At 48.7% G+C, this 24369-nt stretch overlaps 1 pseudogene; it reads right to left on the bottom strand.

Moving 5' to 3' along the window:
• Positions 1 to 645: 645 nt before the first annotated feature.
• LOC135397697 (B-box type zinc finger protein ncl-1-like) lies at positions 646 to 21448 on the bottom strand (annotated as a pseudogene).
• Between the last annotated feature and the right edge of the window lie 2921 nt (positions 21449 to 24369).

The raw sequence follows: 24369 nt of genomic DNA, 5'->3' as shown, positions 1-24369 counted from the left end.
CACAAAAACACACTGCTTACTGCTGTAGTGCTGTCCATCTCAGTTGTCACTTACGGGTAAAACTGATCTTACCTATGGCTCATGTTGATAGTTGTGTGCTCATACACTTACAGGCGATGAAAATCCCTTGTAGAAGTTTTCATGCATTCATTCATTTCAAGTATTTTTCATGCGTCAGTGCCCGGTGAACAACCGTGAACCCGGTCCGGTGTCTTACTCTGCGAACCCTGTAAGCGTGACTGTTTGTTGTAGGGAACGCCAGCCCAGCCCGTCAGCCTGCCTCTATCAGAGTTTGTCCATAAGCACAAACATACGCATAAAAGTGAAGTGCTACTTTCTACTACTTTTTTCTCCCGCTGCCCTTTAATGGCAGACAGTAAACGGAATTTCTGGTTAGCAACGGGCAGTTATTTAACACAGGCAAGCGAGCAGAGATCCATCTATGGACAAACACAACACATACAGCCTAGGACACGATGTCAACAAGCAATTACGAAAAACCAACGACTGTCAGCACCAGGGGTTGAACGAGGACCTTCCAGATTACCGGTTAGGGATGTGGTGTAAAGGTAGCATCACTTATCTGTACTCTAGAGGGTACATGTTCAAACCTACGCTGAATTTCTTTTTTGTGAATTACTCGTTAACAATTATTCAAACCACGGACTGCCTTGAGAGGGCCTAGGTTTACTCTTCCAAGGACAAATTCATTCCCTACGTATACCAATCCCATCACGCAACCGCTACCAACAGAAATAAGTGCCACCCACGAAGAAACGCCACAAACACTAGTATCTTCGGAAACTTTTAGTGTGATCAAACATTCAGAACAACGACTGGTCGTAGCGATAAATGTAGAGTTTGCAATCCTTGCTAGCAAGTATAACGGAGTTGTCGTGCGTGAGAGCTACATCGTAGCACCGTGCATGCTTCACGTGGCTTTCGAAGGCACTCAAGTGATGAGTCTTGGGTAAACACCCTGATGTGGAAATAGTGGTGATTGTCCGATACCACCAGATGACCATTTCTGTTGATGCAGACAGCTATGGGATAATTTGTTACACCCGCTCCACCAATGAGCCTGAGAAGTGCACCTTTGTAGGAGAACACCTACACACAATGGGCTCGATTGTCCGAGATAAATGTTTCATCCTTGTCATTTGCTGCGACGCCGTTCGGGAACTCGAGGTGCTCGGAACAGCTGAACTGACTCCCCAAAGATTTCCCCAAAGGTCGAAGATGATAACGCGCATCACTTTGCATTCAACGACGATGATTCGTCGTTTACTGTCGACAGTGACTGCGCGCGGATGCTCCAAGAGTGAGGAACCAAACTTTCGCAGGAAATGTCCGTATTGGTTGAAAACTTGGACCTGGTGAGTCTGCGATCGCTCGGTGACTGATGGCGCCAAAAGCGCAAGCCACAAAAAGACGGTTTGGATAATGTAACTGGTCGTCTTTCCTGCCGCACTCTCCGAAGCGTAACTTGAACCTGCTGCCGCCTCGGTCGAATACCTGGATACGATGTCGTTTGGTGTCTGCTATGATAATGTCGCCTTGAGCACTAATAGAGACTCCAAACGGTTCCGTGAACTGTCCCTCCATGACACCGAACTCTCCGAACTTGCTGTGGTAGAGAATTTTCTGGCGCTTTATTGGGGACATCTTATGCAGGATGTTACCCAAGGCGAATGAACTGCGCAGCGGGCTAACGTTGGGTTTCGAAGGGTCAGGCCCAGAGGGAACTGTTGGGTTTGTTACCATGGACCATTTTCCCGCAGAAGGCAAGAACCTTGTAGAACATGGGTCATTGCTTGCTGAGCAACTTGCACGACTGCAGTAGGTGGGCTCACGCATTAATGATGTGCTTGATGACGCGTTGATCGTTTGAAGAGGAGTTTGGGAATATCTGTTGGAAGGACTGTCGATGGTAGGGGCCTTGATATCGGGTCGTGAGTACGCTCCACGCAGCCAGACTTCGGAGCGCTGCTGGGTACACGCCAAGGAATTTCGGATGCTTACTTGCAAGGCGGTGAAGTTTGGCACGAACACCAGGTCCATGCCCTGCAAGTGTGTCTCAGGGTTGAAGGTCATTATTTCCTGGAAATCTGTGTCCAGCAGTTGTTGAAATGCTAATAATTCCTTGTTTGTAGAGGAGAGGTTCGCAAGCCTTTCGGCAGTGCCGCAAACTTTGATGATCTTGCATAGGCTCTCCTCCACTTTCTTGCCCAGGCGCTCCATTAACAGATGTATCTTATTATAGTTGTTTTTTAGGTCTATCAAAATTTCTTGCTTGCTCTGTTCCAGTGCCGTCTCATTCCAGGCTTCGAAGGAGCTGCTGATATCAGCCTGAGCCTTGCGGTACTGGATGTGTAACCGACTCAAAGTTGTTTCTATGCCGGTCACAGAGCTGAGGAGGTTGTTGACTTTCTTTTTAGTGCTGCTGATGACGAATGAAAGACCTTCGGTGAACTTCCGCCTCACATCGACAAGAGCCATGAGGTTGTGGGTGCCCATGGGGTGTTCAAATGCCGTGCACTCCCTGCAAACACAAATGTCGCAGGTCCTGCAGATGAACTGAAGAGTCTCATTCTTGTGGCGAAAACAACGTGCCGCTTGATCGTTTTTTCTAAGGTTTTTTGGATAGATGTGGATCTCACCCAGTGTGAAAACGCGGTGGGTTTGAAGCCAATGCATGAATTGGTGGGCCATTACACAATTGAAACATATGTAGTGGACGCAGTCAAGGCAACGTGCAACCGCAGGAACGGCTGTGTGTTTGCAGGCAGTGCATGTGAGACGAGAACGATCGAGCACCAAGGTCTTGAGGGTGATTGATGTGGCGTAGTCCAGCAATGCCCTCGGCTGGTAAGGTCGTCTCCTGTAAACACTGAGGGCACTTCAACTTGTCGGGGCCTGTCTGTTGTTTTTCCAGGCTCAATTTACAGAGGCTGTGCAGACAGTTGAGTACCTGCGAATCAAACATTATATTTTGAATCTTTTGCTCGCCAAGCCACGAAGCATCACACGAAACAACATCTAAGGGCCCGTTCCGTTCCATGACGACGGCGGCATGAGACAAGAACGCCGAATGCTTTCCCCGCAGCATCAATAGAAAATGCGTTGTGGAAATTCCTCACAATTCTTTTCTGTGGAATATTTCGTATTTGCTTGGTCTCCTCATTAAATATCTTACTCTTGTTAACCCGGTGTCGAAAACGTTCGCTGCTATGCTTACTGTGCGTTGTCTAGAGAACGCATGGCTTACTAGACTGTTGATGGAGTTGCTCGCTTCGCGAACTCATCCCCACTACCATAGTTCGTATGAATGTGAAAGCTACCTTAGGAAATATGAAGGCGTTGTGGCATCTGTCACACGTGGCGCTGATGGTTCTATTAGCATTGAGGCTGCTCTGGACGGAACGCGACGTTCCAGGACAGACCACGAAGTCACCCGGCACGCCGCTCTTTGCTGCGTCACCCTGGAAACAAGACCACGTAGTACTTAGTTTTATAACGCACGCATATATCGTAGGTAGGGTTTCGAGTCATGGCGTTAAATTGGAATAATACAGATTAATCTGACAAACTCCGCTTTTGGAGGTTTGAGTCAATATCCGAGAGGTCGGGAAGAGCACTGTTCCTTGATGATGTATGGTTGACGTTGTTAGTTTCCTTTTATGTCGGGCCTCACATCGTGAATTACCAGCCTCCGCAACAAGAGTGGGTGACTCTTTTATCCAATGAGTTACCCACTTAGCAATACGCGAAGCATCCGTCTGATACTAAATATCGAGATATCGTCTGATATCGAGAGATCACGAGATTTAGTGAGTACTCAGTGAGTCTACTCGACATGAGGACATTTTGAGGTAATTTCGAACATTCCACAGGACTACTAAAAAGGAAAGGCAACCGCCTAAGGTTTTTCTTTTCCTTTTTTCTGTCTATCATGTTCTCCTTCCTTCTCAAACTGGACGAGGGAACACACATAACACACCAGTTGTCTTCTTGAAAGGTTTGCTGGTTGTTCGAACACACACAGTAACATGACATCTCTGCAAGTTCTAACGTGTAACAGCAAGCGTTTCTGCAAGATAGATTCTCATTCTTTAATGATGATTTAATGAATGATTATTTACTGAAAATTCTCAGCATAAAATAAACACACGCATAAAAACACGTAACATTTCCCCCTTTTCGACATAAAATAAACGTCAAAAACACCCTCCCAAATATGCGATAAAGCAAACCCCGAACACCCGGAACCCTAATCATAGGTCTTGGAACTTTGCGATTTGTGCAAGGTTTTCATTGGGCCTGATCCTCCACAGTTACGACCTTGCAGTGTATCTAAAGGGCAGTTTCGTCTTGCTTCAGTGTCCAGCTCGACAGTCAACGTCCAATCTTTGACCATTTCTTGCAGTACACTTAAGAGGAAAAAATAATACGGGGAAACCAACATCCAGTGTCGGCATTGTAGTGTCGTTATATTAGCAGGTCAAAGTTTTCGAAAGTATAAATAGGATTAACACTGGGATGTTCATCAACACCTTCGACTTTTCCAATCCCCCAGCACAATGAGGGGTGCAAAGTTAACAATCGGCATCTCTTCGCCATACCTTGACAAACTCAAAAAACGCCTGCGTTCCCGAATTCTCGCGACCACTCTGTATCGTCCAGTGGTTCACAGCCTTTCTTGCTCCATGGATACCTTTTGTAGTTCATCGAAGCGTTATCCCCCTCCCGCAATTTTGACTCCAAAGCCATGGACGGTTCAAGTTTTATTTATTTTTTATTTTAAAGTACTGTTTGCAAGACAAGAGCCCTTCCAGATATTTCGACTGTTCTATGTCACTAGAAGAACCGCCTGTTCTATCGGATGTTGACCTGAGGCTTCTGTCTGAGCTCCCGTACACCAGTTTACAGAAGAGAGGCCGAGCGATCCGATAATTGTTGTAATGAAGCGTCAGGTCAAGAGCCGATATTTCGACTGTTCTACTGGGTCACTAGGAGAACCGTCTGTTCGAAATATCGGCTGTTGACTTGAGGCTTCGTTCTGAGCTCCCGTACACAAGTTTACAGAAGAGACCGAGCTATCCGATAATTGTTGTAATGAAGCGTCAGGACAGGAGCAGATATTTCGACTGTTCTGCTTGATCACTAGGAGAACCGTATGTTCGAAATATCGGGTCTTGACCTGAGGCTTCGCACTAAGCTCCCGTACACCAGTTTACGGAAGAGAGACCAAGCGATCCGATAACTGTTTTAATGAAGCCTCAGGTCAGGAGCCGATATTTGGACTGTTCTACTGGGTCACTAGGAGAACAGTGTGTTCGAAATATCGGCTGTTGAACTGAGGCTTCGTTCCGAGCTCCCGTACACCACTACAGAAGAGAGGCCGAGCAATCTGGTAATTGTTTTAATAAAGCCCCAGGTCAGGAGCCGATATTTGGACTGTTCTACTGGGTCACTAAGAGGACCGTCTGTTCGAAATATCGGCTGTTGACCTGAGGCTTCGTTCTGAGCTCCCGTACACAAGTTTACAGAAGAGAGGCCGAGCGATCCGATAATTGTTGTAATGAAGCGTCAGGTCAAGAGCCGATATTTCGACTGTTCTACTGGGTCACTAGGAGAACCGTCTGTTCGAAATATCGGCTGTTGACTTGAGGCTTCGTTCTGAGCTCCCGTACACCAGTTTACAGAAGAGAGGCCGAGCGATCCGATAATTGTTGTAATGAAGCGTCAGGTCAAGAGCCGATATTTCGACTGTTCTACTGGGTCACTAGGAGAACCGTCTGTTCGAAATATCGGCTGTTGACTTGAGGCTTCGTTCTGAGCTCCCGTACACAAGTTTACAGAAGAGACCGAGCTATCCGATAATTGTTGTAATGAAGCGTCAGGACAGGAGCAGATATTTCGACTGTTCTGCTTGATCACTAGGAGAACCGTATGTTCGAAATATCGGGTCTTGACCTGAGGCTTCGCACTAAGCTCCCGTACACCAGTTTACGGAAGAGAGACCAAGCGATCCGATAACTGTTTTAATGAAGCCTCAGGTCAGGAGCCGATATTTGGACTGTTCTACTGGGTCACTAGGAGAACAGTGTGTTCGAAATATCGGCTGTTGAACTGAGGCTTCGTTCCGAGCTCCCGTACACCACTACAGAAGAGAGGCCGAGCAATCTGGTAATTGTTTTAATAAAGCCCCAGGTCAGGAGCCGATATTTGGACTGTTCTACTGGGTCACTAAGAGGACCGTCTGTTCGAAATATCGGCTGTTGACCTGAGGCTTCGTTCTGAGCTCCCGTACACAAGTTTACAGAAGAGAGGCCGAGCGATCCGATAATTGTTTTAATGAAGCCTCAGGTCAGGAGCCGATATTTGGACTGTTCTACTGGGTCACTAGGAGGACCGACTGTTCAAAATATCGGCCGTTGACCTCATGCTTCGTTCTCAGCTCCTGTACACAAGTTTACGGAAGAGAGACCGAGCAATCCGATAATTCTTGTAATGAAGCGTCAGGTCAGGAGCAGATATTTCGACTGTTCTACTGGGTCACTAGGAGAACCGTCTGTTCGAAATATCGGCTGTTGACCTGAGGCTTCGATCTGAGGTCCCGTACACCAGTTTTGAGAAGAGAGGCCGAGCGATCCGATAATGTTTTTAATGAAGCCTCAGGTCAGGAGCTGATATTTCGATTATTGTACTGGGTCACTAGGAGAACCGTCTGTTCGAAATAACGGCTCTTGACCTGAGGCTTCGCACTGAGCTCCCGTACACCAGTTCAATGAAGAGAGACCGAGCGATCCGATAACTTTTTATTGAAGCCTCAGGTCAGGATCCGATATTTCGACTGTTCTGCTGGGTCACTAGAAGAACAGTCTGTTCGAAATATCGGCTGTTGACCTGAGGCTCGTTCTGAACTCCGGGACACACGTTCGTTGCTGAAATAATTGCTTACGGATAGCAATGTACCTAACCTACGTTCATTAACTCGTTCGTAAATTTGAAAATGATGATTCAGCAGCTATGCTAATCGAATAAACAAAAAATACGGCAGGACTTACGGTTGCTTGTGAAGGGAAGTAAGAGACGACGCTGCTGTTGTTGAACATAACAAGACGAACGAAACTGTTGTGGACACCAACAGGAACAGTGCGAGAGAGTAATGCGTAGAGTACAACTGTAACGTTTGACCTCAACTGAGGAACGAACAGTTACATCCGCGTGCGCGAGGGAACGTTTGCACATGACGCTGTTGTCGTCCTTTTCGATTGCCTTATTTTGACCAACTGCATCCAGTGCAGCTTACATTCGCGTCTCTGTACCAGAAAATATTACATGTTGCACGCAGTTATTCACGCTGCGATTTTGTAGTTTCACCCAACTGTTTGCGCCGCAAACTACGAGGTATCGGAGAGCGGATGTCTCTAAACTCCTGCAAGTAATCATGGAAGGCCGCCTGCACTTCATTTTGGGTAAAGTAAATGCAAAGTAGCATACGTTCTCTACGCTGTCACGTAGATAATTTTTCCTACGAAGTAGTGCTTCTCATCTTAATTGTCGCGTGCGGGTGAAAGAACTGATTTTACCTATGGCCCATATTGATAGATGTGTGCTGATGACAATTACAGGCGATGAAGTTTCAACTACAACTGGCAGGCAAATAAGGACGTTGTTGTTGTCCTGTCCATAACAGCAATTCTCTCTTTGTTGGTCGCAATAACTTTTCAATGCGTTTGCATTTAGTCCTCGCTACGCAAGAATCGCGACGTGGTATGTCTGTAGCCACCGCGCCGCGCGCATGCTCCGTGATTGGAGAGGGAAGGAAAAAGGCGCGTGGCGAGTGCGACGTGCGACGCGGCCACAGCGCCGGCACATCTGCACCAGTGTTGCGGATTTGAATCCACGGATTTGATTTAAATCCGGATTTAAATCCACCGGAGGGCTGGCGGATTTGATTTGCGATTTGATTTGCGCAAAAAAATATGGGCAGGATTTGGATTTGGATTGAATCGCATTTTCCACTGATGATTTGGATTTGGATTCAATCCCATATTCCAGGTATGATTTGGATTTGGATTCAATCGCCTTTTTTCAGCGGATTTGCGCGTGGATTTCGCCAAGCTCCCTCACAAGACGCATGGATTTGAAATTGAGCTAAGCGCTGTTTCGCATTCTACGCGAATTGATGTGACCTTGTCTGAAATCTGCACACGCACCAACGGCGTCCTCTCCCCAGAGCAACAGGAGTAGCCGTTTTGTTCCAATCACTTCCCCTCACCGCATCGAGGGAACACCAGGCGCAGTTCTTTGAACGCAGTTATTCTGTCGATTGGACGGCACCTTTCCCGTGGACCTCTAGCACGACCCGTTTCAAGCTTGCCAAATCATGTCGCGAAATTCTTGGTCTTCGCAATCATATTGAACGCATATAGGTACACGCATTCACGTCAAAAACAAAGCAAAAAAGAACAATAAATATATGACATCCTATCATTTCGGAATTTCGGGAAGGCAAGCCAGTCCTACTCCCACGGACAATCATGGCAAGATGTGCCACTCTTCCTCGCATACCCCTTTTTTTTTTTTTTTCCTTTATTACAACAGTCTGTACTGTGCGAGGAAAATTTTCACAAAGCCCCGAAACGTCAGCATTAAAATAGACCCATGGGCTACATGTTTAGTATAAGTATTCGTAACATGTCCCACGATTTATTAACGATCCATTTAATTGTGACCCCCAGGGTATAGTAACCAACGACCTGTGGTCTTTTGAGTACTGATGGTAGAAATCGACGCAGTCGTGTGTTTTTGGGCGTAGCTGAGCCTAGGCCCGCGATAGGAATTCCTTCACTCAGGTGTTCGCCCGGTGCTAAATGGACGAGGAGGTTCCTGACCCAAAATCCGCTTTTCGGAAGGTGTATAATACCTACCAGCTCCACACTGTTCATGCCCCGTGAAGCCCAAGTCAACACCAACACGATACGTGATGATTGAGATGGGGGTTATGCACCGCCCCTCCCAGAGTAAGCCAGTCATCTACGATTCAATACGCTTTTATCAGTATCACTTTTTCTATTTTGGTGTAATACAAAAATTATGTGTTGGCAATGCAACAGAAAGTGCGGCTCATTTTCGATAAAGTTTTACTATTTTCTTTCTGGATGCCTTCAACTCAACTCCCACCATTCATTCATTACATGTATTTTCGTTGGGCTTCCCTTTCCGCCCCTCTTCCACTGCCATTGCGCAATTCCGCGCGGCGGAGTGGCCAGCTGTCGGCTACGCGCCGGCGAGGAGAGCCGTCTGACCCAACGGGGAATTAAATGACGGAGGGCGAGTTTTTTTCGTGAGGAGGAATCTAATGCTGTCACACTGCAGGCCGACGCAGCTCTGGGCTCGGGCAATACTCGGGACTGCCTAGCTCTGGGGAAGTACTCATGCCCTCCAAAATGCGGCCGGTGTTAGCTTCCAGCTAATCGTACGGCAGCTGGTCGCGCGTGAAATACAACATCCACGTTCAATGATCCCAACGATCCGAGATTGGTATGCCCGTTGCCCGCACGGGGCGTGCGAACGCTAGAGGTGACACAGTGAGGTCGCCTTCTGTCCACTCTTGGGTAGTTCCATTTTAAATCGACAAGGGTGGGAAATTGACAATTTTTAACTTCCATGGAAAAAATATGTTAGATAGCATCTCGATTGATGACAAGTGCAACAATCTCGAGCTCCATCCGATGAACCGTTTCCGACATGGAGAGGCGGAAGGTTGCGGCGGCGAATGTTGGTTCAAATCAGATGGTTGGTTCAAATGGTTGCAGCGCGTGGAAAAAGTCCGGTGACTCCTACTTTAAAGGGGCGCTACGAAAAAATTTCCGAACACAGCACTTCTGGCAAAAAATGTACTATTTCGAACTTTTATTGTTCATGAGCGGGTACACGCATTCCCTTGAAGGAGACTCATTAGAACCGCTAACTCATTCTCTCTCGAATGGTATAGATATCATTTATATAGCTCCTGTGGTAGAGCGAGCAGACGGCCGTAAGTAGAAGCAACACGCCCAATTGCTCCCCCCCAATCGCCCCCCCCCAAAACGTAAGCCTATCCATTGAATTTCCCTCTCCTCCTCCCCCACTACGCGCTCCGACAAAGAAACCCCCCCGCCAAACCGAGCGTCTGGATCCACCCCTGACACAGGCTGATACGTGGTGACGTAACCGAAAATGTCTGTCTAAACTAAACTAAAAATGTAAAAACTAAAAAATGTATGCCCTAAAATATGAATAAAATTTCGGCCAGCGGATCAGACGAAATTTATCGCTCGGTGTGCCATGTCACGCTGTTATTTAAGCGTTGTTTAGTGAATACGTGCAGTATTAGTAATTTGTATACACGGTTATAGGTCTAGTAATGCTACTGCGCGAATTTTGGCTCCCGGATTTGTCAAAAGATTCGATAAATCCGGATTTAAAAGCAGATTTGATTTAGGTCCAGAAAAACAAATCCGGATTTAAAAGGATTTGATTTAACGTGTCAAAATTAAATCCGGACTTGATTTGGATTTGATTTACTACCTTCAGAAAAAATGCGGATTTGATTTAAATCCGATTTGAGCGGCCAAATCCGCAACACTGGTCTGCACTCGGCAGTGCAGCAGTGGTGGTCGTCAGGTTCAGACATGTCTGCGTGGGCGCGCCATGGGTTATTAAAGGGACTGTCGCATCGACCACTGATCGATTCCGAAACAACAGTGAAATGCGATTCCCCGTCCTTCACTGACCATGACTCCGAAAGTCCCATCCCGATCGACAGAATACTTTTTGCGTAATTCGTGTGTAAGCGGCGCTAGAGCAGACGTCGGATGTAGGCGTCAAGCGGAACTCCCTGCCAAGAATCTTTAGCAACGTCATAATGAATCTGACCAATAAGGACGCGGCGAGCCAGAGTCGTCCGCGCGGCTTGCAGCTTGCATGAGTAAGGTCAGGGGGGGGGGGGGGCGAACGCACAAACGGAAATGTCTGACTCGGAAGCGAAAGTGGCGAATCGTGCTGTTCAAATGCCCTTAGTAATAGCTCCGGTGACGAATACATGTTTGATGACGACCCATATTCGACTGACCCACTTCCTATGCAAGTGGCTGGTGATGTACGTGCCGCTGCTGCGTTAGCGCAACAGAACGAGCCTCAGGACCACGGATTTAGGTAAGTTCATGATGGGAGTGCTCAATACTTGATCCCGTGACATTCACTACAACGCCGGAAACAATACAAGTGTTTGTGCGGCGTCTGTGCTTCCCAGGAACCGGATGAGTACCTATGCTGCAGTGCTGGTAAAGTGGCAGAGTTGTGCAATGACGGCGAAATACAGTGTAGCACGCAGCACACTCTGTTCCCAGATCTCTGTCTTCGGCCAGAACATCTGGTGGTGTATCTACCGCAGTATTGCAGCGACGATCACAGTCTTCGCTTACTGCACCCACGACAGGTACGTTGAGCAATCCTTATTTTCGTCGTTGTTTGCACACACGACGAATGCCCCATGAAAGTTACGAAGACTCTAACTAACTGTCCAACTCAAGGGCCTGGTTAGGGGGCTTTGAGGTCAAATGATTGTCAGGAAATTACTGTACTACGTGTTTAGGAACGTGTCCTGTCTTTTTACAGCTACCTCGGGTTCACTGCTTATTGCGTGTCTACAAGCTGGGTTTGGGGATTCCCTGGACCCAGGAACAGACGGCAGATACCTGGGTGTGTTGTCCGCATGATTCGCCAACGTTTTGCATCCCCGTCCTGTCAGGGCTATCATCGTTTGTGTGCCTCATTTCCTGTACACACCCACGACATAATAAACTTGTGCAGTTTCTAATTGAGAAGTGAGAAACAGAATCTGTGTTACCACAGTCATCCCCAGAAGTGCAAAGAAATATGCAGGACCAATAAAATACCTGGTCATAAGTGACAGTTATGCTTTTAAGGCGGTGCATCACCACCGACGCTCTATGGGAATCCCCATACATTTTTCAACTCTCGTAGCGCCGCGAAAATTTGGTTGATCTACGTGCAACTGCTTTTAAATGGAAGAGGATGCTTAGATCTAGTGCATGATCGAAGCAGATTTTGCGTTTTAGACTCAGAAATTTTTATATCGTCGTCGAAAGGTTTGGGAAAAGCTGTATTTCGACATTCCGCTCTCTTACAAAATAGAGCCGCCCAAAATCGAAAATCTGGCTCGATCACGCACTAGAAAAACATATCAAGAGCCAATACCAACAAAAAGATTTCATCTATGTTAAGCCGTTGACTCGGCACACGAGTTTTTGTCAGGTATGGTCATCCGTTGAGTACGTCCCTTCAGAATGGGAAGCAAAGTGCTGCCATCTATCATCGAGTGTGTCGTCGCAAGCAACAACAATTTGACCGCTGGAAATGATATACCGCTGCACGTGGCCGGAAGACGACGAGGCCGACGTTGACCATGACGCGGGAGCACGAGCACGGGCAGCGTAGCTAGCGTAGCCCAGCCCCAAATTTTGTTTATTGTTTGTTCAACGATGCTTATTTTCTCGGGGAACAGTAGATGAAACGTATTTGTCTTGGAATTCCCAGTCGCAGCCACAGAAATGTGGAAGGATCATGCTTGTAAAAAAATAGTGGCGCTGGATAGGTTATACAGTGAAATCTTTTCTTTTACACTGGATGCCGGAAACCTGGCAGCGCTTTTAGCACTCATCCAGTACGGTGTCAACGGGAAGGGGGGGGGGGGGGTATTGTTTCATGGGACAACTTTACAATAGTTATTTGAACCGCACTGGGTATCCCCTCGTCCCATGACGTGGCTAGGAGCGCGGATCAAGTACCCTAGACTCTAAGCATTTGGAATTTCGGGCGGCGGATGGAGCTGGTTGGGGCAGATTTCAGACACGTCGATATCGTTTAGTGCACAATAAGGTACAGCGGACAATTTGATGGGCAAGTGTGCAAATATGCTCCGGCTGAGAAAAGTTATTCAGGATCGAAGTTGAATCAGAATGGAAGCTGAAATGGAATCGGAGCACTTGGGACCCAGATCGAAGTACGGTAAATAAATGGATAGAAATGTTGGCTCCCTCAGATTGGGAAATGAATATCAGCGTTACGACGTCATGAGCGAGCACTGGGATGGCAGAAGCGTCAAACACAGGCGGCACGGCAAACCCACAGTGCCGTCTTCCTCACACCGTTACACAGTGAGGGCGTTAGGGCGGACACTGATGAACGTGAGCATATGATGCCAGTAATACTTTAGGGGTACCTCAGAAAGTTATACATGTGTAGTTGCTCGCATGATGAAGCAAAGATTACAACACCTGGATGCTCACATGCGGATCAGTAGCTTCAAGGCGCTCGGAATCTATCACCCAGTCAGTTGTGCACTTACGGACATGGAAGTCGTTTCTGAACGCAGAATAGAACTGCGCAGTGAACTAACACTGCAGTGCAAAATGTGCACACTAACGGGTGTGACTGACATTGAGGTTCCACCAAGCATCGGACAAGATCATATGGACGTGAACACCGCTGTAGTCTTCGGAGTCCTCTCTCTAGTGGAACGGCATATTGAGCCGATGATCAGTTATATGCCGCACTAAGCATGCCGTGTATGGTGACCGGAACATTCGCGAAATATCAGGACCAACTGGTGGACGGTAGCAAGCGTACAGTACAGAGTCACGTACCGGAACTGGGGAAGTGCGGTCTGTGGAAGTGCGCGCATGTCTACTGGTACCAGATCCACGGCCAACTCCACGTATAACCAACCGGCAGTACTGCCTCTTCGTTGTAGCTGCTGGACGACGCCTTTCGGAACGAGAAAAGAGTGGTGTACCTTGCGCGAATTTATAACGACTACCTCCTGCCAGAGCCTGTTGACCCTCGCTATCCTCGAAGCATGCGAATTAGGGCTCCCGATTACAGAAGGAAGTACGATAAGCCAGAATAATTGTAATCAGTGTACCCTGTACCTTTTGCTAATCGAGACAAGCTCATGTGATGTCGGCAGCCTCGACGAAGGCGAGAAAGAAAGCTAGAGTGGATTTCTGGAAGTTCCTGCGCGGATAGGCAAGGTGACACTCACAATGACAATTTGTTATGAAATGCTCTCACTCCAAGATCCACGAGCTGAAAGTCATCTGCAGCCGAATGGGACATCAAAGACCCAGTTCACGTCTTGCTGATCTGTACATGGGTGAAGTCTGGGGCCGTGGTTAGTGCCGACCAGGATGACCACAACAGACCCGAATTATATACTCGACCAAACTGGAAACCTCCATTCGCACTTTACATTCCAAGCAGCTGTATGGTCCACGCACACACATTTTTCTCCTCTACCCTACTTTTCTTCCCTTTTCTTCTTCTCTTTTGCCTTTCTCCTCCTCCTCCACTGATGTCCATTGATATGGGAAATGCTATGCAGCCTCTTTGCAGTTTTATTTCATTTCCGTTGACTGTGCAAGTAAATGAAGCGTTTTGCACCACCACAACGTGGTCTGAAATTTGTAAGCCCAGGGTGACAGGAAATAGAGAAAACAGGTTGCGGTTTCGTTTCGCAATTTACGAGTAATGTCGGTAGGCTATAACATGTCGACACAAACTTGTTTCAACCGCGTCCTCTCCAACTTAGGTTTTTTGTGTTCCGGGAGATTTCGTTTACTATATGCCCAAGCATTGCAGAAATCACAGGAAACGACTGGTGACTAACCCTTCGCCCGACAACAGCACAGCACGGAACAGCAACAGATCAACGAAGAAGTTCAGGAGACAGCTGGACAGCCTGTGCGCATTCAAAAGCCGCGCCACTAATTGTTCCGTCTGGCTGAGCGCGATATGCGTGTTTACAGTATTGGACATGACATGGGTGAGCACGAGCGGTCGTATGTTTGCACAAGATTTCGCTTGACCCGTCGCGCGCCAAGAGAAAACAAAAATAACACAAAAAGAAGACGTTACACCACCGGTACTGCATTTCCAAGCAAGCGCCAAAACGTTGTGAAGCGGTGACTGCACAAACCATTTCGCTCGCTCCGCCATCCCTCGACTGTAGACGACGAAGTGCCGGCTATGATGCACCGCCTTAATGGTAGTGTCATGCTTCTTATCGTTGACACTATTATAGCATGTAAGGGACATGGCATGTCAAATAACTTCAGGTAACGTTTCATATCTTCACTAATGGTTCAGTTGCACCTCGTTATCATAGTAAATGATACATCTGTCTGGGAATGTCCACAATGTGTCCCTCCCATGGAAGATTGTTCTGCCTTGATGCAGCAAAAGTTGCTGGCAGTATATCTTGCGGTGAAGTACTTCAGGCGCTTCCTGGAAGGCCGCAAGTTCGCCATATACACTGACCACAAGCCCCTGTTGTACTCTTTCATTTCTTCTGGATCTAACTACGCGCCTCGTGAGATTCGCCACCTCTCGTTCATTTCGGAGTTCTCCACCGACATCCGGCACGTCAGCGGCCTCAACAACATCGTCGCTGACGCACTCAGTCGCATCGGCGCAGTTTCACAAGAACCACCACAACCCCCAGTCGCGTTTTTCTCCTGGGTGGCCTTGGCCTAGTTCCAGCGCTCCGACGGAGAGCTTAGGAAGCTCTGTTCCAACACGAAGTCAAGTCTTCCTTTCGAGGACCTGCTACTGCCAGGAGCAACATGTCCCGTCGTTTGCGACGTTTCGTTGGGCAAACCCCAACCTTTTGTCCCGGCGCCCCTGCGCCGCAAAGTCTTCGAAGCCCTTCACGCCTTATCCCATCCTGGAGTCCGGGCATCGCAGAAGCTGATCTCTGATCGCTACGCCTGGCCACGCATGCAAGCCCAGATCAAGCACTGGACGCGTTGCTGCCAGCCGTGCCAGCGAGCTAAAATACAGCGTCACACCTCAACACCTGTAAGCCGTTTCCTGCCTCCAGATGTCCGGTTCGACAAAGTCCATCTCGACATCGTTGGCCCTCTGCCCCTTTCGCAGGGCCAGCGATACATACTCTCGGTCATCGATCGTTTTACCCGATGGCCCGAGGCAACACCCATCCCAGACATAACCGCGACCACCGTCCGCTGCCTTCATGAGCACGTGGCTTGCCCGTTTTGGAGTTCCGTCCACCGTGACAACTGACCGTGGACGGCAATTTGAGTCAGCGCCTTTTGCTGCCCTGACCACTCTACTGGGTACGCAGCGCATCCGCACGACTGCCTACCACCCGGCGGCAAATGGCTTGGTGGAGAGGTCCTACCGCCAGCTCAAGACTGCTCTCAAGGCGTAACCTAACCCGACGTCTTGGACGGAGGCCCTCCCAGTTGTCCTTCTTGGCCTGCGCTCCGCTGGCAAGTCTGACCTGGGGTGCACGTCATCCGAGCTCATGTTCGGGACTACGCTTCGGCTTCGCGGCGAGTTTATATCCCCCAGCAAGACCTCGGGTGTGCCGGACGCCACAGACTACGTCAGCCGTCTTCGGGCCATCCTCGACACCATAGTGCCCGTGCCTCCCCGCCATGGCTCTTCGGCCAAGCCGTTCGTCCATCAAGACCTCCGTACCTGCACGCACGTGTTCCTACGTGTCGACAACGTACGCAAGCCGCTCCAGTCACCAAAAAGTCGCACACCCAAATTTTACACCCTCGTCATGAACGGGAAGCGCGACCAGATTTCCATCGATCGGCTGAAGCCCGCTTATATGGAGTCTTCCATACTTCCCCCTACAACCCCCTTTCCAGTGTCGGTTCCCTCTCCGGACTCTTAACCCTGATTTACGTCCCATATTAACGATATCACTCGCAGGAGTTCATACGGTATCAGCGTACTCGTAAAAACCCGACATTACTTTCCGCCATCCATTCTGCTTAACTTGTACTATGCTTTCATACACTCTCATCTGACGTACTGTGCTTCTGTGTGGGGTTTAACTCACAAAACTCATCTTCGTGCTCTTCAGGTAATTCAAAACAGAGCTATCAGAATTACATTTGGGTTACCGTTGCTCGCTCATGTCCCATATCACGAAATTCGTATTCTTACAGTTCATGACATAATCTCTTATAGTATCCTAAGCCTGACCTACCGTATATTACAACTTAACCTCACTTTACCAAAAATAAATTTTCTTCACCTTCGTTCAACCCGGCGTACTAGGGCAGGAGCTGGAGGTCTGTTGAACCTACCTACGTCTAATACAAACTATGGGAAGCTGTCGTTTTTGTTCCGTGCAGCTTGCGAGTGGAACCAACTAACACGTGACATAACATGCATTCGTTCTTATCCGCTATTTAGAAACAAACTAAAGCATGTGTTATTCCATAATGCATCTCGTTTGTAACCAACTTCGTTTCTTTGTATCATCTATCTCCGTTCCACTTGAATTTTTTTTGACAATGATATAAGAGTGTTGTACAATTGCATCTGTATCATCATCAAGTGTATTTATCATCTTCAATTGTTTTGATCATTGTGCTCTGTTATAATATCTTCATTTTGCGATTGATGAGGAACCTTTAACCGGGAGTACTCCCTCTGGTTCCTCTATGTGTATATTCATCTATGTATTTTCATTTGTTTTGGTAGAATAAATAAATGTCAAATGTCAAACCCGCAAAGCTGCGCCCTCAAGTCCGCTGGGCACCGGTCCCCGAAACCATCCGCTCCATCGCTTCGTCTGCTCGCTAGAGGGGACCTACTGCGTGGCGGCTCTAGTGCCATCGCCGCAAGGCTGGCGCCAACCACGAGCTGGCACGAATAAACCTGCATCAGTTCTCTTCTGATCTTTGGCAATGAAGGTTGTCTCCCCGTTCCCTCCTTCAGCCTTCTTTGCGTCTGTGTTCTGACAGACTGGCACAACTTCGGCCAGCGTCTACACCTCTAAAATCGAAACTGTACAAGTAGCCACGTCGCAGCCACCACTGTCGGCGCCGGGGCACTTCCAAGTTGCAAATGGAAGGACTGAACGGGGCGAGTCGCGGCACACTTGCAGCAGCAGTGCAGTGCAGCCTTATTGAACATGGTGGTTCTTTGGCTACGTTTTTAATGTTCCACATGATGTTCTTACAATGCATTGCTGCTGCAAACTTTCGAAGGCAATGACAAAACATGTTTCCTCTATAAGCGGCGGCGAGAGGAACTAACTTCACCCTTGGCCTTGTATGTCCCGCGCTACCAAATGGACTGCCAGATCTCGAGTATTATGTCACAGAAAACAGATGTCGCCACCAGACGATGGGATAGATGACAGGGGGCACACACCAACCCGAACCGGACCGAACCGGTATCCCGAACCCGTAACCGAAGTTTTTAGAACGGTTCGGTTCAGCTCCAAGATGGCGAATTACGGTTCAGTTCCAGCTAAAAATAACGGTTAATTCCGGTTTTCGGTTTCGGTTCGCTTCGACGCTCTGGTGCAGATTTTGAAATGTAAAATAGCACGATCGCTCAGACCATGCAGATGGGCCAAATTTTGTACCCAAGTCGGGCGTGGTTGTCAATATGACGTCCAACACCGAGGAACAAGTGGGTGACACGCGAGTATAGGGCTTGAGATCAACTGGGAAAGATTGAAATTGCTGCACAGCTCTAGGAACGCAGTCTTCACTAGTGCTCGACGACGCTAAAAGCCTAGGCTGCGACCAATCAATCCTAGGATAGTTGAAGTCTCCTAATAAAAGGATGGGGGTGTCCGGGTAACGAGCTATGACAAGATTAATGGCGTCATGCAGGCTATCAGTAAAACCAGTTACACCGGATGCTGGAGAGGGATATGTTTAATAGAATGAAAAGAAAGCAAAATATGGAAATGTCAGCCAGGCTAATGCCGGCTTGCGATTCAAAAAAAAAAAGAAACTCAAAATAAACAAAAAGAAAAGAAAAAGAAAGAAAAACTGTTAGTGCAGCACAGGCAGGACATGGCAAAAGAAAGCCCAGTCAGAGGGCAGACGCGGGGCCCGAGTTTTTCGGGAAGCGGAGCAGGGCTGTGGTGACGGCCCATTGCGTAGACCGAGGGACGGGACCAAGGAGGGTGGCAATGACATTGTGTTGCGCCCAAGCTGCAAGGAGTCTCACACTGCACATTGTATCCTGATATTTAGTGAGTATTGAGTGAGTCTACTCGACATGAGGACATTTGGTAGTCATCTTGAACATTTGGTAGCACAACTTGGAAAGAAAAGTTCAGGGCCTGAGGTTTTGCTTTCTCTTTTTCTGTTAATCATGCTTTCTTTCACTCTCAAACTAGACAAGGAAACACACGTCTTCTTGAAAAGGTAGCCAGCTTTTAAAACGCCGTTGTAGGAGCCGATATTTCGACTGTTCTACTGGGTCACTAGAAGAACCGTCTGTTCGAAATACCATCTTGTGACTTGAGGCTTCGTTCTGAGCACCTGGATACGCCTGAATACAGGTCACAGAAGGAAGTCTGAGCGATCCAGTGAGGGTACGTCCATAATTTTGCCTCAGAGCAGGAGCCGATATTTCGACTGTTCTACTGCTATGGGTCACTAGAGGAACAGTCTGTTCGAAATATTAGCTCCTTACTTAAAGGGACTATGAAATTTCCCGAACCCCCATACTTTTTTTCGATGGAAACTGTTCTTCCCGCAGAGAAACTAATATGCCACAAATTTTTCCGGACGAAATCGCTCCACTCTGCGAGGAGCGCGCGCTGGAAATGTCTCTTCCGCGTTCCTCCTCTCCCGAGCATATTTCCCTGCCGATGGTGTAACTGTACGGACCGCTCTTCGGTTCCCCGTTACGTCACCGGTGTTGCACAATGGCAAGTAATGCCGCGAGCTCGCGCTGTGACCAGCTCCGGTGGCGCAGCGGTAACGCGTGCGCTTGGAGACTGGGAGGTCCGCGGTTCGAATCCGCGGGCCGGCTGTGCCGTCTGGGGTTTTTCCTGGGTTTCCCTCAGATGTGTAATAGGCGTATGCCGGCACAGTTCCCCTGAAGTCGGCCCATGGAAGCAGCTATCCTCCCCCCGAGCGGATTCCGCTCGGTCTTCCACTTCACCCTTTCCTTTCCTCCTCTCCACCACCTTTCCCTTCCCGAGAAACATGCCGCCTAATCAGGCAGGCAGACCTCTCGGTTTCCTCCCAACGACACTCCTCCTCCTCCTCGCGCTGTGGCTGCCGCCACTGCCGAAATCTGCCGATCGCGCGAAAGCTGCTGTCATGGAGATTTCCACTCCCGATGAACGCATACGCGGGATCCTACGGCGCATGCTCCTGGCGAGATTCCTCGGCTCGGCAACAAGTCACGATGACGTGTTGCTGAGCCGGCCGTGGTCGCGTCAAGTTACCCGTTGTGTCTCCGCTCGGCAGCTCGTCACGGCGCGGCGCCAGCTGTCCTCCCTTCGCCGCTCCGTTTAAATTCGCTCCCGAGAAATCCGCTCGCGCGACGAAAGTAAAATTTCGGTTCTAGACTCAGAAAAATGACTTCTTTCGAACGAAACGAAGAAAAAAATCGTTTCATAGTCCCTTTAAGATTCGTTCTTAGAACCCGGATACAGGTCTACAGAAGGAAGTCCGAGCGATCCAGTGAGAGTATGTCCAGAATTTTGCCTCAGATCAAGAGACGATATTTCGTCTGTTCTACTGGGTCACTAGAAGAACCGTCTGTTCGAAATATCAGCTCCTGACTTGAGGCTTCGTTCTGAGCACCTGGATACAGGTCTGCAGAAGGTGTCCGAGCGATAGAGTGAGAGTATGTCCAGAATTTTGCCGATATTTCGACTGTTCTACTGGGTCACTAGAAGAACCGTCTTTTCGAAATATCAGCTCCTGACTTAAGATTCGTTCTGAGCACTCGGGTACAGGTCTACAGAAGGAAGTGCGAGCGATCCAGTGAGAGTATGTCCAGAATTTTGGCTCAGAGCAAGCCGATATTACGACTGTTCTACTGGGTCACTAGAAGAACCGTCTGTTAGAAATATCAGCTCTTGACGTGAGGCTTCGTTCGGAGCACCTGGGTACAGGTCTACTGAAGGAACTCAGAGACATCCAGGGAGGGTATGTCCAGAATTTTGCCTCGGATCAGGAGCCGATATTTCGACTGTTCTACTGGGTCACTAGAAGAACAATCTGTTCGAAATATCGGCTCCTGGACTGAATCCTCTTACTTCAGGACACATGTTCGTTGCTTAAATAGCGGATTGTGTATAGCAATGCACGTAACCTAGAGTAATTCAACATTCGCAAATTTGGATGTGATGCTTCGAGCAGCTATGCTTCATCTTCAAAGAGACTTCTAATACATAAAAAAAATACTATAGAACTTACGGTTGCTTGTGAAGGGATATAGGGGACGATGCTGCTGTTGTTGAACATGACGTGGACACCGAAAGGCACAGTGCTGGAGAGTGCACGTTTTAGAGTACAGCTGTAGAATGAACGTTTGACTTCAACTGACGAAAGAACAGTTAACGTCCGCGTGCTGTTGTTGCTCCTCGAGCGGGATGGCGCTTCTTCTTCGTCTCCCTCCGCAGTGGCGCATAGCACGGGGCAATTGGCCACGGATCGTGACATGAGGGCCCAATTAATGACGGTTATGCGAAGTGATGAGAGGATGAGATGAATGAAATGATTTAATAAGAGATGAGCGGGGGAGCGGAATGACGACCTGGCAGTCTACCAAAACACAGAATGGAAGATGCCTACAGTGGAATATCCTGGGCACGGAACGGGACGCCTAGGAACATGGAGCGTTAGGATGAGTAGCGTGAACTGTGGAGGAAAAAGTGTTCAACGGTTTCATCTTGCTGGCAATAAGGGCAAAGAGGAGAGGCAGAGCGGCGAATTTTATGGAGGTAGTAGTTCAGTTGAATGTCGCGACAGCGAAAACGCGTGAGCAGAACCTTCATTTGCCGCGAACCACAAGGGAGAGGGTTCCAGCCAAGCTCCAGGTGGGCTAGTTCAGGCCGCGCGCGGAGCTGCTGTTGGAGGGCAGCAGCTCTGCGGAGGCTGTCAAACCTTTTGTACATTGCGTATAGAACCGTAGGGATCAGGGGTGGAACAGCGAGGTGAGTACATGCCAGGGCGGCACGCGCAAGAGAATCCGTGACTTCGTTAGCGGAAAGCCCACAGTGGCCGGGAACCCACGTCAGAAGAATTTCATGGATGAATGAGGGAGAGAATGCGAGAAGCAGGTCACGTTCATGCGAGCTCCGGCCACTGTATAATTTGGAGACTAGGGACAAAGAGTCGGTGAAGAAGCAGACTAGACTGTGCGAGGACGGCACAGCTTGGAGCACCATCAGAAGAGCCAATAGCTCTGCAAAGTAGATCGGGATGTAGTCAGGGAGGCGGATGCTCCTGCGCACGCCCATGGATGGTATGAAGAAGCCAATGCCCGCTTTCTCATTTACGACAGAGCCATCGGTGAAGATCGCAAGGTGAGAGGAGAGTGAACTAACGTGACTGTCTAGGAGCGCGGAGAGGACTGCGGAGGGAGGAAGGCTGGCGCGACCAGGGTTGAATAGGGGCACCACACGGACACGGATATCGGGAGGGGGAGCAGCAGGCGATAAGGCTAACCTGGAAAAGCTGACCGGCATCGCATAGAGCTTCGGCGAACGCCAGCTGCGGGTAGATTCTGGGGGTTCAGCGGAGGGCGTGGAAGGACGCGATGCTGGTGACGCGGAAGGCAACGCGAAGGAAGTGCTGACTAGAGAAAAGAAGTAAAATACAGCGGAGGGTTAGGATGTTGAATCGGGAGGACAAAGGAATAACGCCACTCTCAGCATAAAGGTGCGATGTGGGTGTAGTGATTGGTAGGCCCAGACAGTAGCCCAGCGCCCTGCGCTCGAGCACCAGAAGAGGGCGAAGCTGTGTTTGCGGACGACTGGAAAAAAATGGGACAGCCAAACTCCAGGATAGGGCGAACGTACATCTTGTAAATATGCAAGTGCGCCGGACGGCGGAGGCCAGATCGCATGTTGCTGAAAGAGGCCAAGAAGTTTAGGGCTCGCGTGGCCCGGCCCGTGAGGTAGTCAACATGAGCCGAAAGGCTGTACGACGTGTCATACCAGATCCCTAAATACTTTAATTTGGGAACCTGAGGAAGAGCAGAGTTGCCGGGCAGCAGTTCATACGAGACGGAAGCCGGAGTTCGCCAAAGGAAAGGAAGGACCGCCGACTTTCAAGCGTTTACCGAGAGGCCAAGGGATAGAAGCCAAGAATTTAACGTGTCAAGGTAGTGCTGGAGCACGGAGTGCTGGAGCAAGGCTTGCATCGCGCGCGGAGACGATGACGACGCCAGAAAGGCAATATCATCTGCGTACACGAGGGTCACAGTGTCAGCGTGAAGCGGCACGGAGCGGGATGGCGCTTATCCGTGCGCGAGGGAACGTTTGCACATGACGCTGTTGTCGTCCTTTTTTATTCATGCCTTATTTTTTTACCAACTGCACCCAGTGCGGCTTAAATTCGCGTCTCTGTTCCAGAGAATGTTACCCGCTGCACGCCATTATTCGCGCTACGCGATTTTGTTCTCTCACCCAACCGTTTCTGCCGGAAACTAGAAGGTATCAGACAGTTGACGTCTTTAAACTCCTGGAAGTAATCATGGAAGGCAACCTGCACTTCATTTTGATTAACGTAGCATACGTTCTCTACTGCGTCACGTATACAGGGAGGTTTCTAGCCTTTACAGAATTTTTATAAAAAGCTACGAGAGCATATCGCTGTTCAGCGCTAAGAAGGCGAAGTCATAAGAGAGGGACACAACACATGCGCTACTTCCAACACTTTATTGAAACTTGTCGTGTCGGCTGCTTGTACACTACTGGCCACTTGGCCGTTGTTCTTTTTATTTTTACATGTGATTGATCAGGTGTGCCAGTTCCCTATCCGACAATGCAATATGTCTTCGTCTTCTTTGTGCTGAGCAGCAGTGTGGTCTCGCACCAGCAATCCCTAGGCTGACATTCTCTCCAACTACAAGAGGACTGATTACCTAAAATTCATCAATTAACGTCTTCATTAGGGGATGTCCGGCAGAAACGACATAGCAGATTAAGAGACTACCCACAGCAGAAATATATTATCCTAGCTGCGAGCCGTTTCGCGTTTTAAAAATCCTGAAACACGCACGCGCGTTAAAACATCCATTCCCGAATTTTTATATGGAAATGAACCCGAAAAGGAACCCCTGTGACCGGAACACAGGGAGTACGGCGCTCATTTCACGTCAGAGGGCCATGTGATTTGGAGCGATTGAGATGATTGGTGTGGGTGACCGCTCAGGGCCGGATCAACCTCTCTCCGGCCCAGATAAGGCTCCGTCGGCAAAAGTGATGCGCTCCGCAGTCGAGCTTTTCCGATTGGCAGGAGCTCTCTCCATTTTTAA

Source organism: Ornithodoros turicata, chromosome 6, assembly GCF_037126465.1.
Source record: "Ornithodoros turicata isolate Travis chromosome 6, ASM3712646v1, whole genome shotgun sequence".
NCBI lineage: Eukaryota > Metazoa > Arthropoda > Arachnida > Ixodida > Argasidae > Ornithodoros > Ornithodoros turicata.
Note: the sequence above shows the minus strand (reverse complement) of the source record. Positions and strands in the feature narration are given on the sequence as shown.